The following is a 6,131-nucleotide window of genomic DNA, read 5'->3' on the forward strand; positions in this document are numbered from 1 at the left end:
TGATCTCCAATGGAGATCTCTAAAATCTCTCTACTTAATGCACATGTCACTCTTAAATTGAATATGGGAAAAGTAGTTGAAAAGAAAAGGTTTTTATTGGTTTAAATTTTAAAGTGACACTTAGAGAGTCTCAAAGAGACACTCTAGTTTTAGAGTTTTTCTCTCTAAACACTCTATAATAAATGTGTCCACCTCATAATAGAGTGTCTAACAAAGTGTCCCGTAAGAGATGAGTTCTTAACAAAAACTCAAAAAAGTCATATGTGCCACTCTAAGTGTTAGAGATTGAGTGTCCCATTAGAGATGCTCTTAGGGATGCTCTGATGATGTGGAGCATTTATTAATAGAGAGAATCTCAAGAGACTCTAACAGTCTAACTTTAGAGCATCTCCAATGCATGACTCAACAAGAACTCTAAAAATCCTATGTGTCAAGTGTGAAAAATGGGTTCTTTCCTATTTGGCCATCAAGAGACACTCTATTGCAAAACCTTCTCCAATGCAACACTCAAGAGAAACTCTAAAAACCTATATTTTGGTTAAAAACTAATGATCTGCTTATGTGGCACTTAGAGATCCTCAAGACGACACATCACTTTAGATATTCATGTTGAGTTTTGCATTGGAGATGGAATTTAAAGAAAAGCTCTAAAAAATCCTATGTGTTGCATTGGAGATGCTCTTAGAGTGTCTCCTTCAGACTCTCTAAACGCCATTCTAAAATTTTAACCAATAGAAACCTACTTTTTAATTACGGTTATTTTCCAAATAGCCCCCAACTTTGTGGCCAGCTTCTTGCCTAGCCCCATACTTTATTAAAAATATTCAGATGACCCTCTTTTTGAGTTACCGTTATAACTCCGTTAACCAGTCATCATTTCTCTCTCCTCCATCTCATTACCTCTCTCTGCCACCTCACCTTTTCGCCACCTCATCGTCTTCACCGGCGAAGGTCGCCGGCCGACAAATTTTCCGGTCGGCGCCTTTAAATATTAAAAAAAATCTTTTTGTCCTCTCTCTTAAATTTTTTTTCCTTTTTTTCTCTCTCTAGATCTGGTTCATGAAGAACCAGATCTAGAGAGAAGGAAATGAGAGAGAACAAAAAAAAAATTTAAGAGAGAGGAAAAAAGGATTTTTTTTTTAATATTTTAAGGTCGTCAGCCGAAAAATTGACTGGGGGCGACCTTCGCCGGTGAAGAAGGTAAGGTGGCAGAGAGAGGTAATGAGATGGAGGAGAGAAAAATGATGACTGGTTAACGGAGTTATAACGATAACTCAAAAAAGGGGCCATCTGGATATTTTTGATGAAGTAAAGGGTTAGGCAGGAAGCAGGTCACAAAGTTGGGGGCTATTTGGGAAATAACTCTTTTAATTACTCATATCTATTGAATTTAAAAGTCACATGTGGAGTATTAAATAGAGGTAGTTTAGAGATCACCATTGGAGACTAAAAAAATTTAGAGTGTCTTTGTGTTGACACTTAGGAAGGATAATCTTCATTGACACTTGACATCTAGGATTTTTAAATTGTCCCATTAGAGATGCTCTTAGTAGATTACTCCATATGTCATTTGGAACTCAATTGACAAAGGTTCAAGTTTTCATAAAATAAATTTTACTTTAGGGGTCCCAGAGTGGTATAGTTTTGAGTTTTATAGGATGTAGGGTTGGGCCTGATAAAATGACAACTTATATGGGTTTTTAGGTTCAAAATAACATCCAAAAATCGAAAACTAAACTACCATGAAAATAGAAAATAGCTTCGAACCCAATAAACTACCAAAAGTCACATCTGTATATGATTTTAGAGTCCGGTCAAATTATGGATAAACAATGAAGCTCAAGAGTGATGGAGATTTTTTGTACGAAGAAATCAAAGCTAGGGTGGGAACCAGTCCGGGCGGGTCGGTCGAGCTTATATCATTCACCGGGTCAGGCTGGTTGGTATCGTTGGGAAAAAAAAAATCTAAAAATCCAAAATTCGACATGGGTTCCCGAGTCGGTTAGAACCTAAGGGTACCCGAAACCCGAAGGCGGGTTCAGCCGGACCGACCTAGTAAAATAAACGGGTCGGGCTCAAGTTTTAAGAGGATGTATAAAATATATTAAATGTACTTTGATACTTTTTAGAGATTTTAATTATATATATATACATATTGGTGCTCGATGTCTTCTGAGAATGCATTCTTAAGAGAAACTTAATTAAATTTTGATGTCGATGCAAATTTCGGTAGGAATGGGAAATAGAATTATATGGGTCATTTCAATTGAAATATTTCAAAATTTTAGTGAAAGTCCGATTTTTGACCGCTCGATACCCGATAAACCCAAAAGGTTTGACGGAGTTGGACGGGTTCTAGACATTAGGATTTTTAAAATAGCTCCCGTCCGATTAAGTCCGAGAACCCGAATGGCAGAAAGCTTCAAAGCCCGACCGACCCGGCCCGATGAATGAAATAAACTCGACCGGCCCAACCCAGAACGATTCCCACCTTTACTAGTTGAGCTATGAAATTCCTTGTCTATTAGTATACCAAAATGACATTTTTTCCCTTATGTTGCAAACATTACATTTTTATCCTTAAGTTGTCAAAATTTCATTTTTATCCTTATGTTGTCAAAACTACATTTTTATCTTTATGTCACTTTACTAACTTAAGAGTAGGAATGTCAATCTTTTGATACAACAAAAATAAAAATGTAATTTTGACAATATACAAGAGTAAAATGGTATTTTGACAACGTATCGATAAAAAAAAGATTTAATAATATAAAAAGGTAAAAATGGCATTTTAATATACCATTTTACAAGATAAAGGCAAAAATGTCATTCATATCACATAAGTGTAAAAATGTCGTTTGATATCATGAGAGAGTAAGAATGTCATTTTGACAACATAAGATAAAATGTCATTTTGACAACGTAAGGTAAAATGTCATTTTGACAACATGAGGGTAAACATGCCGGTATTACAGAATGACAAAAGTGTAATTTTTCCAATATAGGTAAAAGTCATTTTGTTAATATTGATGGGTAAAAATATCATTTTTAACTTATGTGGAAATAAATATTAGATTCAAGAATCCAAATATATTAAAATTTTTTTTTTTTTTTTACTTTTCACGGAAACTAATTATTAGGGAGAGCAAGGAATTAGAAGAACTATATTTCATGGGGAAAATGTGACATCACACGTAACCTTATATAGGTTCTCCAACTCAAGAAAAATACGGTAAATTTAGTGGTTGAGCTATACATTAACTTTAGCGGGTATTTTTTTAGTCAAATTAGTATGTAATAGTTAGACTTGCTATTTTATGTTCAAATTAATGGTGAGGACAAAGAAAGGTCTCTTGGACGTCCATTAACGGAGGACATGGAGGTCCTCTTAGAGAGAGAAAGACAAAGATAAGAAATGTCCTCTTTTTAATTACCAGAAGACTTTCTAAAGATAGAAAATCTAGAGAAGAAAAAGAATGGAACTTTTAGAAAAAGAAAGAGAGGTTAATCGTCAATGGACGGTAACGACAAAAAGAATATCATCTAGATATTTTTGATATACCAGGGGACTAGGCGGAAAACTGATCATAAACTAGAGGGTCATTTGAAACATAACCCTTTATTCTTTAAGACTAGGATTTGTTATTGGATTAAGATTGGACCATTTTACTATTTTCTCTACATTTTATACCCAAATCTCAAAACTTGTTAGTTCAACAAAAAAAAAGAAAAATCTCAAAACTTGTTTTCTGTATTGAGAATTGATACAGTGTAAGGTCGTCCAAAACAATGCATAGGGTCAATTTTGATTTCAACAGAAAATAAAATAAAATATTTGGAGGGGTCAGAACTCACTCACATGAGTACATGACTATAAAAAGGTCGGTCAGTTAGATAAGGACAGGGAAACAAAAAGGAAAGTCAAAATATCTCAAGAAATTTAGTCAATTAATACCAAACAAATCAAAGATTAAATCAGATGACATTTTTTTAGATTTCAAATGACTTAGTCAACACATGTAAAATAATATTTGAGCTGAACACAAGTGATTATGATAATCAAATGAAGTTATCTTCTATCTTAAGTACGCAAAGAAATCAATCAGTTGATGTATATCAGTATTCAGTGGTGCTTATCAAGTCCTGTCGGATTTCAGATCAGACCCGATCAATCCGGGTTAAAATAGTTCAGGGTCGGATCTCAAACTGGATTGACTATACCCTAGCCCTAGTCCGGGAGGGGGACTGACTAGGGTCATGCTAGGTTGATTCTGGGTTAAATTGGATCGTAATTTTTTTCTTGTATTTTCTTACAATATTATATTAAATTCTAAAATATAAAAATATAGATCACAATATATAGTTAGTGCTAAAACAACTTTCTTCTTCTTCTTCTTGTTATTTTCAAATTGATTTACAAAATTCAAACTAAATGATATTCATAAAGTTGGGGTCCAAAACACCCACTTTGGTGGCTTTATGTCCAAGCCCCTGATTACATCTCTCAGTAAATTTGAAATTTCTAACTAAGTTATGAACTCATATGATTATATGAAACATCACGATAAAATATGAAGGTTCATCGTAGGTTATGTACTCGGAAAAACATTCTTATTTTCAAGGCTCTTGGACCTTTACTTCTGAGTAAAATTTGACGTAGATTCTTAGTCCATTTAAAAAGACGAGATGAAGTTTCACCCCACGGAAGCGATCAATAAAGGTAAAAAGAACTATTACAGTCAAATATATAATGTCAATTTTTTTCTTTTTCGTAAATTCTCTAACATTAATGAAGAATAATACTATTTCAGTAAAATTGAGAAAGCAAATCAGGAACAATTTTTAAAAATTCTAGTCCAATTTTTTTTGCGTGTCCATTTTGCTACTGTATCTGTTGGTGAGCTGGTGAGTTGTTTGACTCTAGGTATGTGCGAGAATTTGATACTGCTTAATTGCGGAATAAGCTTTCTGATCTTCCTGGTATGACCCGTTGATTGCCATTGGATTGCTTTCTTTGCATCGTTCAAATGGTTGATAATTGTCGAATTATCAGTTCCTACTATAATGTATTTAAAAGAGTGTCGGGCTGCCCATTGTATGCTAAATAAGATTGTTTTTGTTTCACTTTCCTCTGCATTATTTGCTCTTAATTGGAAGTTCTAGCTGCAGTGAAATGGGCTAGCTATACATCTAATGCCTGGTTGAAAGGAGCATCTATAATAATTTGGATGTACGGGTTGGGTAGTGGTAACTAGGGTTTTTGCTAAGCTTTTTTCCTTTGTCGTTCTAGGAATATTATTTGGTGTTAGGAATGCATTGATTTGATTGATTAGTTTGTGAGGGTCAGTATTCTTTTGTTGAAAGCTGCGTTCACATCTGGTGTTCCAGATGTGCTATAGAATAGTGGTCTGAATATGGTTGGAGTAACATGCAGTAATATATGATTTCCAAGAAGGTATCCATCCATTCTTCTATAGATACAATGTTAGTAGACTGGATATTAAAGTAAAACCATACTTTTCGAGCCATATCGCAATGCAACAGAGCATGATCTGTAGTTTGCATATTGTTACATGAGTGACAGTTCAAAGATTTGTTTAAGTATTTACCAATTTGTACACCAACACGAAGAATGTAAGAGCAACATTTCCATAAAAATAAATTTATTGGAGGAATTTCTTGATATTCCATATGAACTTCCATGAAACTTCGTCCAAATGTTCTGGGTTACAGGTTAGGACTAGTTGTTGATAGATTACAGTAAATTTACCAGAAGAGGTAAGAGTCCATTTTAAGTTTTCTTGACCTTTAGTTTGAATATCGATAGCTTTGATACTAAGAAATGTTAGATTCGAAGATGTTGTTAAATGTTAGTTATAGGTTCGTTCCATTGATTATTCAATATAAGTTGGGAAACCCAAGTAGGATTTGAACTTAACCAGTTATTTAAAGGAGGTGAGCGATTAGGGATCCAAAAGTTAGTTCAGATGTTAATGTAATTACCCGTATGAATTTCCTATATAGATAGATTATTAGTTATATCCACTTGTGGACAGATGGACTTCCATAACCATGACTGGACTGGTTTAGGAGGTCTGGGAGTAGTGGAGGAACGAAAATATTTAGCTTTC

This window comes from Eschscholzia californica, unplaced genomic scaffold (assembly GCF_041429995.1).
Source record: "Eschscholzia californica isolate CP2 unplaced genomic scaffold, dmEscCali1.0.p SCAF_2, whole genome shotgun sequence".
Classification (NCBI taxonomy): domain Eukaryota; kingdom Viridiplantae; phylum Streptophyta; class Magnoliopsida; order Ranunculales; family Papaveraceae; genus Eschscholzia; species Eschscholzia californica.